A 12596-nucleotide genomic window follows, 5' to 3' on the forward strand; every position below is an offset into this window, starting at 1 on the left:
TAAGAATGGCTGAAATGTGAGGACATTCTCCTGGACATTGCCAGCACCTTCTGCAAGCCAGTGTTCTTTTTTAAAGGTTGCAGGACAAGGTTTATTCCATGCGCCATGGAGGGAGCATGTGTTATTTTCCCTAAATGCAGTGCATCCATGATGTCACGGCCATTATCACCAACCACCTTGCCCAGTTAGAGTTGGTGGGACAACAGCCAGTGGAATGTTTTCTGCTTGGTGAAGCTACTCTCGCCCAGGCCGATCAGCTCTGCATGGCAACACTTCACTTTGCACATGTAAAAAGAGCATGGTTGAACATGCCCACTAGAGTACCAGAGGATCCTCCAGTGGGCCCAATCTCTGACAATAATGGAACCCTAATAAAACAGGGCCCTTAAGGTTCTATATACATAAAGAGTGGGTCCTCAGAAGGGACTTCAGTATGATGCTGGATAAGAGGGAGGGAGAGTGGAAGTAATGCTCTGTCCTGCCACTTATAGGGACAGGAGGATGTCCATAGAGGAGGTGGTGTATAATACTGGTATTGGAAGCAGAGCCTGAAAAACATGGAGATGTAAATAGGAACTGGCCTTCTTGCAATGGTGCTGCCTCACCACAAAACACATTGACCCAGCGGGCCATAAAAGACATGTACTGTCCTTGTCCATAATAGCTGCTCTAGGTGTACACAGACTGTACCATTAGCATCTTCACCAGGTGGGAGTTAAGTCCGTGCACCAGTAGATTGCTGGGCATATAGAGTTGTTTCCTAGCCACAAATTCTGTTATTGATATCTGGAGACGAAGCAGAGGAGGAGGAGTCTGAGTGAGAGAAGAAGTGAGTGATGATGAGGATGACAAGGACACTGTGCTGTTCATGAATACGGCCTGGCTGCCTCAAAGGAAAAGTGGGGGAAGGAGGAAACTCTTGTGGTGCTAGATGGCGAACACTTCTATTTTCGCACAGTAACCGGTGATGCCGCTTTATGTGCTGTGACAGAGCCGAGGTCCCTAAGTTTGTGTTTGAATGCCCACTGCTTATTTTAATACTGCAGATCTTGCACATGACAATGCCTTTGTCTTCTGACTATGAGAGACGAAAAGCATTACAATATATCTGTTTGTGTTGAGTTTCTCCACTCCACCCTTCCCACTAGAAGGTTTTTAGTTTAGCTAGAAACTGTATAAAAGGAGAGCAGTCAGAGCCCCTAGTGTTCCACAGTTAGAGACCAGTGCTTGGTGGGGAAGATCCATGCCAGTCTGCATGAGTGACTAGAAGAAGACGCTGAGTTGGGGGAGCTGAGCCACAGACTATGAGTCACCAACCCTGTGGCCAAGGAGCCACTCAGACTACTGAGCTACAGACCGTGGGCCTTTGACTAGGGTACCAGCCTTCTGAGAGAGGGACAGTTAGCTTAGGCCTTTCCTCAGTAGCAAACCCTTGTTCTGCCAGGGAGGAGACTAAAGAAGCCAGCCCTATGCCTCATCTGTATTGTTTTGAACCTGAATTCCTCCAGTAAAGAAGCGCACTGGTTAGCTGCAGACCCTGATTCTCTGGACTTATTTCCCATTGGGGTGCATCATGCCTTTCCAACCCTTCCGGAGAACAGCATCACGTGGTGACACCTTTACGGTGTCCGGGGGACTCAGCATAGCGTTGGGGCCACCCCAAACCTGACCACTGCAAGAGTATAGTATAATATGCAATAAAAACTATTTGAGAAAGCAATGCTTGCTATCAAACATTGATCGAGATGAAGCTCCTATGTCATTCTTAAAATAAGTTTCTGCAGTATTTTGTATTCATGATGGGACTCTACAGTCCCTGCAGAACATATTAAACAGAGAAGTGACATTTCATCACAATCAGTAATTGTCAAGAAGAAGCTGCCACAAAAAGAGGATCTGCAGCAGTTGTACGAGTATAGTATTGTACAACATAATGTAACCCTTGAAGCTCAAGTATATATCAATATATAGTAAATCATTGACCACAGCATTCAGAAGCTGTCTTTTTTGGTATACATTTGTCTGAAGGTTAGACAAATAGTTTGCTGATTTCCCATTGATCCAGGCATATAAAAGGTTGACCTCTATATAGCCATAGAATTCATGTAATAACATTAGAAATATATTTTGACTTGAAAACATTTATGGGTGAATATAAAACATGTTTATAATCTCTGTAAACATTGTATTAAAACACATTCTCATTAAATGCTTTTAGTGTGCCGTTCAGATTAAGCATCCCCACCCTGAAAGAACTTCAGAGAACGTAGCTTTAAGGTAATCATGTATGCAGCACTCACCAAGCTTAATGATGACTTTTTAATGAGTTAAAGATGAAATAAAATTGAATATATAACCAATGAGGAAAACATTAAATGTAATGATTTCAATAACATTAGGTATAGAGAAGCAATTTAATTTCTAGGTCATGTTCTAAATAAGTGCATTAGTTAAAAATATCTTGACATTTAATAGGACTTTCAGTATGTGTACACTGTCAGATCTGGTATAGTCTACATTATCTGTGTACTGCTATGACTTGTCCAAGTTTCTCATATTGATTTATTGCATTTACTTCAAGGAGAGTATTTCTATAATGTTTTTTATTTTTTTATCTTTTTTTTTGCTCTGTTCTATCACAGCCAGCAAACTTAAAATATGCTACCAGTCTACCTCAACCACTCCACCTGGTAGGAAGATAAGGCGACATCTAGGTTCTTCACCAGAGGACAAATGTACTTGGCTGCTAGGAACCCAGTTTACGTCTGCATAGTAAGGTAACAGAAACTACCGGAATGACTAGAATCATCAGGGAGGTACAAGGAGTAGTCAGCAAGCAGGGTCTAAAGCAGGAGAGACAGATACAGCCAATTCAGTAAACAAGGGGTTTATGCAGAGATATGCCAAAAATGAGTACACACAGAGAATCTGATGAAGCTCAATCAGCAGACAAGGGGTTAATCCAGAAAGAAGCCATAAGTCACTTCACCAGGAGTTCAAATGCAGGAGTTGAGAATACGACAATGCACAGGTGCTAGGACTCACAGGTGCTAGGACTATACACAATCACCAACAATGAGTCGAAATCATTGCTTGGTTTAAATCCCCTGACCAGCCTTCTGATTGGACGCTGAGCCAGAGCCCTTATTGGCTTTATGTTCCCTCTCTCTGATTAGAGGGGACTAGGGTATGCGTTGTTCCTGATCTCCAACCAGTTCCACCTCATGCACCTGAGAAGCATCTACAGTGGCTATAAAAAGTCTGCACACTCCTTTCAGAACCTTTTCCACCTTTAATGTGAACTATAAAATGTACCAATCAATTAAAAAACAAACTGAAATATTTTAGGTGGAGGGAAGAAAAATAAAAAATAAATAATGTGGCTGCATAAGTGTGCACACCCTCTTATAACTGGGGATGCAGCTGTGTTCAGAATTAAGCAATCACATTCAAAATCATGTTAAATAGGAGTCAGCATACACCTGCCATCATTTAAAGTGCCTCTGATTAACCCCCAAATAAAGTTCAGCTGCTCTAGTTGGTCTTTCCTGAAATTTTCTTAGTCGCATCCCACAGCAAAAGCCATGGTCCACAGAAAGCTTCCAAAGCATCAGAGGGATCTCATTGTTAAAAGGTATAAGTCAGGAATTTTTTTTTTCCAAGGCATTAGATATACCATGGAACACAGTGAAGACAGTCATCATCAAGTGGAGAAAATATGGTACAACAGTGACATTACCAAGAACTGGATGTCCCTCCAAAATTAAAGAAAAGACAAGAAGAAAACTGGTCTGGGAGGCTACCAAGAGGCCTACAGCAACATTAAAGGAGCTGCAGGAATATCTGGCAAGTACTGGCTGTGTGGCACATGTGACAACAATCTCCCGTATTCTTCATATGTCTTGGCTATGCGGTAGAGTGGCAAGACGAAAGTCTTTTCTTATGAAGAAATACATCCAAGCCAGGCTACATTTTGCAAAAGCACATCTGAAGTCTTCCAAAAGCATGTGGGAAAACGTGTTATGGTCTGATGAAACAGGTTGAACTTTTTGGCCATAATTTCAAAAGATATGTTTGCTACAAAAAGAACACTACACATCACCAAAAGAACACCATACCCACAGTGAAGCATGGGGGTGGCGGCATCATGCTTTGGGGCTGTTTTTCTTCAGCTGGAACTGGGGCCTTAGTTAAGCTAGAGAGAATTATGAACAGTTCCAAATACCAGTCAATATTGGGACAAAACCTTTAGGCTTCTGCTAGAAAGCTGAACATGAAGAGGAACTTCATCTTTCAGCATGACAACGACCCAAAGCATACATCCAAATCAACAAAGGAATGGCTTCATCAGAAGATTAAAGTTTTGGAAAGGCCCAGCCAGAGCCCAGACCTGAATCCGATTGAAAATCTGTGGGGTGATCTGAGGAGGGCTGTGCACCGGAGATGCCCTCGCAATCTGACAGATTTGGAGTGTTTTTGCAAAGAAGAGTGGGCAAATCTTGCCAAGTCAAAATGTGCCATGCTGATAGACTCATACCCAAAAAGACTGAGTGCTGTAATAAAATCAAACGGTGCTTCAACAAAGTATTAGTTTAAGGGTGTGCACACTTATGCAACCTTATAATTTAATTTTTTAATTTTTTCTTCCCTCTACCTAAAATATTTCAGTTTGTTTTTAATTTGTTTTTTAAAGGTGGAAAAAGTTCTGAATTAATTTATCTGTGTCTCATGTGTAGACTTTTTATATCCACTGTAAGTAGAAAGAAAGACACAGAAGGATTGTGGCTACAGTAGATAAGTTCCTGACAGAAATGTTATCAGTTTTTTTCTATTTACAAAATAAGCACAGATACCACAGGGGAGTAAGAAAGAAAATTGAGAAAAAAGTCATTGGAAAACAATTCCATGCTGGTTTGATTGGTTAAAGGGGTTTTCTAGGATACTTTAAAGTATAGGTCATCATTATCTGATCAGTGGGGATCACTGCGTTACTGTGAGAGCCAGTGCCTTCTGAAACAGCTGCCGGGTGTCATACCCCCACCGATTAGATAGTGATCACCTATCCAGAGCATAGGTCATCAGTTAAAATATCTTGGAAAACCCCTCTAACGCACTATTAACGGTCCATATAACAGCATCAATATACTGCTGTGGGCCCATACTGTTCCATCCTGAGACACTGATTTAAAGAAAATGTGTTATCAGATGACCTATTGTTTAAGTCACATATTTATGTTAAACATATTTATTAAGAATTGTTGGTCTTTTTTCATTTTCCAAATCAGTATCTATAATTTTAAAATATAATAAAATCCTGCTGCTTTTACATTGCATTACTAGGCCTAAAATATGTTAAGACTTCCTGTTTTTTGAGAGAAGCTACACCAGCCATGGACCAGGACAGGAGTTAACTCATTGGTAGACATTTATTAATAAAAAAAATATATAATAAACGTTTAAAACACCCCTTTTCCATTTTACATAAACAATAAAAAAATAAACATATTAGGTATCGCTGCATCCAAAAATGTCTGAACTATTAAAATACCCAAAATTTTGGTGAATGCCATAATGGAAAAAAAATTAAAACACGCTATTCAACATTTTTTGTCATCTTGTCCCTCCCAAAAATTTATACCGATAATCAAAAATTCATACATACCACACAAAAAAAAAATAAAAAATGTTCGTTCTGCAGAAAAAAAAGCCCTCATACAGGTCTGTAGATTAAAATATCAATAAGTTATGGCTGCCAGAATATGGCAAAGAAAATTTTGATTTTGGTGATAAAACAAAAAAATATATATACGTTTGGTATCGCTACATTTGTATAGAGCCGCAGAATTAGGACGTCAGGTTATTTTTAGTGCACAGTGAATGCTGTGATGTCAAAACCCCCAAAACCTTTGCGGAATTCTGTTTTTTCAATTTTACGATACAAAGAATGTTTTTCCTGTTTTCCAATACAAGACATGGTAAATTAAATGGTGGCATAAAGAAAATGCATCTTGTAAAAAATAAGCCCTCATATAGCTATTTGAACAAAAACATAAAAAAGTTATAATTATTGGAACGTGGGGAGGAAAAATACAAAATGCAAAAGTGAAAATCAGCCTGGTCTTTAATGGGTTTATTGTGGTGTAAAAATATCTCAAACTATGGTGCATGCCATATTCTTACCATAATTTCCTACTTTTTCAGCTTCTCATCACTTTTCCGAAGTGATGAGAAAAGGGGTTAGCATTGTGACAGGGACGGGGCTTCCCAAAGTCAGCTGATTTTACTATAACTTGCACCAAAAACTGACATGTTATAGCCCAAGTCTACATCAACTCCTGGCTGGCATAGACTTGAGTTTCTGGTGCACTCAGTGCCAGAGATACGATTAATCTAGTACAAGTCATCTGCCTCTTAATAAATTAGGCACATCCTACTACAAGGCTAGCATATGGGAGAACCAGTCTTGATAAATGTCCCCAATGACTTCCATGGGAAGGTTTTCTAGGCATGCTCTGATACAGTCCTGATCAAAAGTTTGAGACTAGAGATGTCCCGAACTATTCGCTGGCGAACAGTTCCCGGCGAACATTGCTTGTTCGCGTTCGCCGTGGCGGGCGAACATATGCGATGTTCGGTCCGCCCCCTATTTGTCATCATTGAGCAAACTTTGACCCTGTACATCACAGTCAGCAGACACATTCCAGCCAATCAGTAGCATACCCTCCCTCCCAGACCCTCCCACCTCCTATCATAAAGCAAGGACAGCATCCATCTTAGATTCATTCTGAAGCTGCAGTGTTAGAGCAGGGAGAGTGCAGCTGCTGCTGATTTAATAGGGAAATCATTAGCTAGGCCAGTGTTCTGTGTCCACTCCAGTCCCCAAAGACTCATCTGATCTGCTGTAAGGACAGCGTCCTGACAGCACCCCAAAAAGTACTTTTTACGGCTAGTACATCAGTCTGCTTTTTATTTTATTTTTTCCTCTGTAATATAATTGCAGTTGCCTGCCAGCATGTGTCAGGCCCACAGAGTGTACTGTGCCCATTGCCTGTGCTCACCACTCATATCTGGTGGTACAGTAGCTTGCATTTAAAACAGTAAAACTATTTTTTCTCTGTAATATAATTGCAGTTGCCTGCCAGCGTGTGTCAGGCCCACAGAGTGTACTGTGCCCACTGCCAGTGCCCACCACTCGTATCTGGTGGCACAGTAGCTTGCATTTAAAACAGTAAAAAAAATGTTTCTCTGTAATATAATTGCAGTTGCCTGCCAGCGTGTGTCAGGCCCACAGAGTGTACTGTGCCGCTGGCAACATTTTTATATGGCAGCTTGCAGTTTGTGTATGCGGTTGCACCTGGCTACCTGTCTTTGTAGATGTGCCTTTTATGTGTTTGGTGTGCACGAGGTTTAGGTGTGTGCACTGTGACACTTCCCTTCACTGGTGGCTGCCCGTGGCAACGTGTTCTATATTGTACATGTGGTGGCAGTGTCTCAGTCTTTTGGCTGACTCCCAGGACATGGTTGCCACGCATGTCGTTGCCGGCGGTAACAGCTCCAGTGTGTTTGTGTGTGTACTCCCCTTTAAGTGGTTTCACTTCCCTGGTTGGTGTTGGAAGGGTTAATTCCCTTTCCTGTGTGTGTCTGTGTGGGTGTGGCCACTTTGGGCTATAAAGCCTCTTTGGAGACCTGAAGCTGAGGGGGTACTTCAGCCATGTTTAGCTGGAGTCAGCCTCCAGTGTTATACCATCTGCCAGTGGGGGCCACCCTTGTGGTCATAGGTTAATGTATGATGTTGTGAAGATGTTGCTTTGGTCTCTTTATTTATTGCAGCTTATGGTTTCCTGGGTTCCCGTGTGATGTGTGGTGTGTTCTGTGTCCTTTGTGTTGTTGTGGACAGCAGCACTTGTACATGGGTTCCAGGTTGTGTGGCAGGTAGGTGTGGTACTAGTTTCACTTACCTGCCATTGCCATATGTCTGTTTATGTTTCCCCTTTCTTTATATAGCTTGGCCAGTGAGACTCCTGTTCGTCCGTATCTAGGAGGAACAGGTAGTCTTACCCAGCTACTAGTCCAGGGCCACCCTGAGGGCTAGCAGGAATATCAGGTTCCGGAGTATGAGCCCTCCTACCATCAGGGTCGACTCATACGGCTAGGAGACAGGGTCAGAATTAGGGATTGATAGGAGGTGACCTGCTCCCTGATTCCTGTCCTGGCCTTGCATCGACCATTCATCTTCTGGCATCACACGGCTCAGGGTTTTCCCTATTCTCAGCCGTGACAGTACTGTGCCCACTGCCATTGCCCACCACTCATATCTGGTGGCAGAGTAGCTTGCATTTAAAACAGTAAAAAAAAAAATTCTCTGTAATATAATTGCAGTTGCCTGACAGCGTGTGTCAGGCCCACAGAGTGTACTGTGCCCACTGCCAGTGCCCACCGCTCATATCTGTTGGAACAGTAGCTTGCATTTAAAACAGTAAAACAATTTTTTCTCTGTAATATAATTACAGTTGCCTGCCAGCGTGTGTCAGGCCCACAGAGTGTACTGTGCCCACTGCCAGTGCCCACCACTCATATCTGGTGGCACAATAGCTTGCATTTAAAACAGTAAAAAAAAAAAAATCTCTGTAATATAATTGCAGTTGCCTGCCAGCGTGTGTCAGGCCCACAGAGTGCACTGTGCCCACTGCCAGTGCCCACCACTCATATCTGGTGGCACAGTAGCTTGCATTTAAAACAGTAAAACAATTTTTTCTCTGTAATAGAATTGCAGTTGCCTGCCAGCGTGTGTCAGGCCCACAGAGTGTACTGTGCCCACTGCCAGTGCCCACTACTCATATCTGGTGGCACAGTAGCTTGCATTTAAAACAATAAAACAATTTTTTCTCTGTAATATAATTGCAGTTGCCTGCCAGCGTGTGTCAGGCCCACAGAGTGTACTGTGCCCACTGCCAGTGCCCACCACTCATATCGGGTAGCACAGTACCTTGCACGCATAGTACCACTAATCTAAAAAAAATTACAGGCAGTGGCAGGCCACCCCGCAGGGGCCGTCGTGGTCGTGGTGCTGTGATTTCCTTTGGCCCTAGAATAATGCCCAGTGTTCAGAGACTACATACCCTGAACTCGAAAAGTTATGAGGACATAGTTGACTGGCTAACACAGGACACCCAATCTTCTACAGCTTCCTCTCGGAGCCTTGATGCACCATCCTCTTCCAGCTCAGCTTCGGGCACCTCTCAAGTTACCACTCGCCCGCCTGCCGCCACCACCAACACTAGCCCCACAGCCGCTTCACATGATCTGTCAGAGGAGATATTTACACTTCAGTTGGAAGAAATGAGTGATGTGCAACCATTATTGCCAGAGGATATAGATAACAGGGATATGTCTCAGTCAGGCAGCATTACACACATGGACATACGGTGTGATGATGATGATGTTGTACCCGCTGCTGCTTCCTTTGCTGAGTTGTCAGATACAAGTGAAGCGGTTGATGATGACGATGTGTCCGTAGATGTCACGTGGGTGCCCGCTCGAATAGAAGAAGAACAGGGGGAAAGTTCAGATGGGGAGACAGAGAGGAGGAGGAGACGAGTTGGAAGCAGGGTAAGGTCGTCGCAAGGAGCCAGTGGCACAGTCAGACAGCAAGTATCGGCACCCGAGGTCAGCCAGACAGCACGCAAATCAACGCATGCTATTGCCACCACCAAAATGCCGTCATTGCAAAGCTCAGCAGTGTGGCGTTTTTTTTGTGTGTCTGCCTCTGATAACAGCGATGCCATTTGCAACCTGTGCCAAAAGAAACGGAGTCGTAGGAAGTCCAACACTCACCTAGGTACAACTGCTTTGCGAAGGCACATGATCTCACATCACAAACGCCTATGGGATCAACACATGATGACGAGTACAAGCAGCACACAAAATCAAAGCCACCATCCTCCTCCTGGTCCAGCATCTTCAACCACGTCCACCACTGCTGTCCTCCTTGCCCCCTCTCAACCACACGCCACTCCGCCTCTCACTTTCAGCAGTTCCTGCTCATCTGCCCACAGTCAGGTGTCTGTGAAGGAAATGTTTGAGCGTAAGAAGCCAATGTCACAGAGTCACCCCCTTGCCCAGCGTCTGACAGCTGGCCTTCAAAAAATTTGTATCTATTGGGACACCGCAGTGGAAGGTACCCGGACAAAAAATTTTCACGAAAGGCAATCCCCAACCTGTACTCTATTGTGGAAAAGGAAGTCATGGCATGTCTGGCACACAGCGTTGGGGCAAGGGTCCATCTGACCACTGATACCTGGTCTGAAAAGCACGGTCAGGGCAGGTATATCACGTACACTGTGCATTGGGTCAACCTGCTGACGGCTGCCAGGCATGTAATGTGTGGCTCTGCAGAGGAGTTGGTGACACCGCCACGACTTGCAGGCAGGCCTGCTGCCACCTCCTCTACTCCTCCTACTCCATCATCTTCACTAACCTCCTCGGCTGAGTCCTCTTCTGCTGCTGCGTCTTGCTCCACATCAACTGCACCCCCCCAGCTCCCCAGGGGCTAGTCCACATCCCGGATACGACAGTGTCACGCCATCTTGGGGTTGACTTGCCTGAAAGCAGAGAGTCACACCGGACCAGCACTCCTGTCTGCCCTGAACGCACAGGTGGATCACCAACTGGAGATTGGCAAAGTGGTGTGTGACAACGGAAGCAATTTGTTGGCGGCATTGAATTTGGGCAAGTTGACACATGTGCCGTGCATGGCACATGTGTTGAATCTGATCGTACAACATTTTGTGTCTAAGTACCCAGGCTTACAGGACGTCCTCAAGCAGGCCAGGAAGGTGTGTGGCCATTTCAGGTGTTCCTACACGGCCATGGCGCACTTTTCAGATATTCAGCGGCAAAACAACATGCCAGTGAGGCGCTTGATTTGCAACAGCCCGACATGTTGGAATTCAACACTCCTAATGTTCGACCGCCTGCTCCAACAAAAAAAATCCATCAACGAGTATTTGTATGACCGGGGTGCTAGGACAGCCTCTGCAGAGCTGGGTATTTTTTTGCCACGTTACTGGACGCGCATGCACAATGCCTGTAGGCTCATACGTACTTTTGAGGAGGTGACAAACCTAGTCAGTCGCACCGAAAGCACCATCAGAGACATCATCCCATTTGTTTTCTTCCTGGAGCATGCCCTGCGAAGAGTGCTGGATCAGGCTGTAGATGAGCATGAAGAGGAAGAGTTGTGGTCACCATTAGAGATGTTGCGAACATAAAATTTTCAGTTCGCGAACGGCGAACGCAAATTTCCTCAAATGTTTGCGAACCGCCATAGACTTCAATAGGCAGGCGAATTTTAAAGCCCACAGGGACTCTTTCTAGCCACAGTAGTGATGGAATAGTTGTTTCAAGGGGACTAACACCTGGACTGTGGCATGCTGGAGGGGGATCCATGGCAAAACTCCCATGGAAAATTACATGGTTGACGCAGAGTTGGGTTTTAATCCATAAAGGGCAGAAATCACCTAACAATCCTAAATTTTTTTGAACAACGTGGTTTAAAACATCCAGTGTGTGTATACGATCAGGTATGATGTTGTATCGATCAGGTAGTGTAAGGGTTACGCCCGCTTCACAGACATTGACAGACCAAACTCCCCTTTTAATGCACCGCAAACAGTCCATTTGCCCAACCGCAAACTCCCCATTTGCACAAGGTTGGATACCAAGCTAGCCATGTCCCGTTGATGTCATTGAAGGTTTCTTCCTCCAACCAGCCACGTACAACACCAAGGGTCCCCGAAAGGTGAATTGAATAGATTTTTCGAACGGGGAGATGGTTAAAAAAAGGCTGGCTCCCTCCCCTTTGTTTGAATCCACGGTCACTGCGTCTGCGCCGTGCAATTTACTCTCACACCCGATATGAGTGTTATTTTCTGTAGTTCTCTTCTCATCAGTTTAATCCCTGTTACGTCCCCAATCTGGGGTCCATTTATTGAATTGATTTTTCGAACTGGGAGATGGTTAAAAAAACGCTGGCTCCCTCCCCTTTGTTTGAATCCACGGTCACTGCGTCTGCGCTGTGTATTGAATGGCTTTAAGACAACCGCAAACTGTTGTCAAAAGTTGACAAGCTCCTTGCAGAAATGGGATTTATCTGTGTGCGTCCTTCTTGTTACTTCCAATCTGAGGCACTGCGCGTGCGCCGTGCAATGTACTCTGCCACACGGTATGAGGTGTGTGTTAACTAGTACTATTCTTATCAGTTTAATCCCTGTTACGTCCCATATCAGGGATTGCCTTTTGTAAAAAAAAAAAATTTGTCCGGGTACCTTCGACTGCCTTCACAGTGACAGACCAAACGCTGATACACCAAACTGAATTTATTTTAGGAACCGGAAGATGGAAAAAGCAGCTTGGTCGGTCCTCTTACTCCCAAGTTGGGGCACTGCGCGTGCACAGAGCAATGTGCTGTGACACCCTATATGAGTGGTGTCTTAACTAGTACTATTCCTATCAGTTTAATCCCTGTTACGTCCCATATCAGGGATTGCCTTTTGTAAAAAGAAAAATTATCCGGGTACCTTCGACTGCCTTCACAG

Source organism: Bufo gargarizans, chromosome 3 (genome assembly GCF_014858855.1).
Source record: "Bufo gargarizans isolate SCDJY-AF-19 chromosome 3, ASM1485885v1, whole genome shotgun sequence".
Classification (NCBI taxonomy): domain Eukaryota; kingdom Metazoa; phylum Chordata; class Amphibia; order Anura; family Bufonidae; genus Bufo; species Bufo gargarizans.